Source organism: Meleagris gallopavo, unplaced genomic scaffold (assembly GCF_000146605.3).
Source record: "Meleagris gallopavo isolate NT-WF06-2002-E0010 breed Aviagen turkey brand Nicholas breeding stock unplaced genomic scaffold, Turkey_5.1 ChrUn_random_7180001865931, whole genome shotgun sequence".
NCBI classification, from domain to species: Eukaryota; Metazoa; Chordata; class Aves; order Galliformes; family Phasianidae; genus Meleagris; species Meleagris gallopavo.
Window position 1 is genome coordinate 1,355 of NW_011131208.1, and position 1,139 is coordinate 2,493.

At 55.4% G+C, this 1,139-nt stretch overlaps 1 long non-coding RNA gene across 1 annotated transcript in view; it reads right to left on the bottom strand.

The window, feature by feature from the left end:
• The window catches only part of LOC109364528, a 4,120-nt gene that overhangs the window by 1,295 nt on the left and 1,686 nt on the right, over positions 1 to 1,139 (bottom strand). The window contains exon 2 of the long non-coding RNA XR_002110454.2: positions 379 to 537. This is a non-coding gene — a long non-coding RNA (uncharacterized LOC109364528). The remainder of the gene's footprint in view (positions 1 to 378; positions 538 to 1,139) is intronic.

A 1,139-nucleotide genomic window follows, 5' to 3' on the forward strand; every position in this document is an offset into this window, starting at 1 on the left:
CCCATCTGGGGTCAGCCTGGCCCATTTTTGTCCATTTCACTGCCATTATTTCCCCTTTCGGGATGATTTGGGGTCAATCTTTCCCATTTTGGGGCAGCCTGGACCCATTCTGGCACATTTTTGTGCCATTTTAGAAAACCGTGCTGCCACTTTTCTCCATTTTTCTGCCATTTTAACCCATTTTTCTACCATTTTTTCCCCTTTTGGGGGCCAACCCTTCCCATTTTGGGGCAGCCTGGACCCATTCTGGCACATTTTTGTGCCATTCTGGACAACCGCGCTGCCACTTTTGTCCATTTTTCTGCCATTCTGGCCCATTTTTCTGCCATTTTTCCCCCTTTCGGGGCCAACCTTCCCCACTTCGGGGCCGTTTCCCACCTTTTTGGCATTGTGGAAGACGCTGCGGCGCTGCAGCAGCCAGGCAGAACGTTTGAGGGCAGCCGCGCAGGCAGGGAGGGGACAGCGCTCGGGGGGGGACGAGGTGACGCCCAGGGACAGGGAGGAGCTCCACTGCGGGTTCAGCGCATCGATCTGCACCTGCGGGGACGAGGGGGGACATCAGGGGACGGCAGCGCGACGACGGGGGGGACGCATTGGGTTGGATTTGGGGTGACGTTGGGTTGGATTTGGGGTGGCGTTGGGTGGATTTTGGGGTGGTGTTGGGTTGGATTTGGGGTGATGTAGGGTTGGATTTGGGGTGACGGGTTGGATTTGGGGTGATGTAGGGTTGGATTTGGGGTGGCGTTGGGTTGGATTTGGGGTGGCGTTGGGTTGGATTTGGGGTGGCATTGGGTTGGATTTGGGGTGGCGTTGGGTTGGATTTGGGGTGACGTTGGGTTGATTTGGGGTGATGTAGGGTTGGATTTGGGGTGATGTAGGGTTGGATTTGGGGTGGCATTGGGTTGATTATGGGGTGGCGTTGGGTTGGATTTGGGATGACGGGTTGATTTTGGGGTGGCACTGTGTTGAATTTGGGGTGACGTTGGGTTGGATTTGGGGTGGCGTTGGGTTGGATTTGGGGTGACATCAGGTTGGATTTGGGGTGATGTCAGGTTGATTTTGGGGTGGCGTTGGGTTGGATTTGGGATGGTGTTGGGTTGATTTTGGGGTAAAGTTGGGTGGATTTCGGGGTGGCGTTG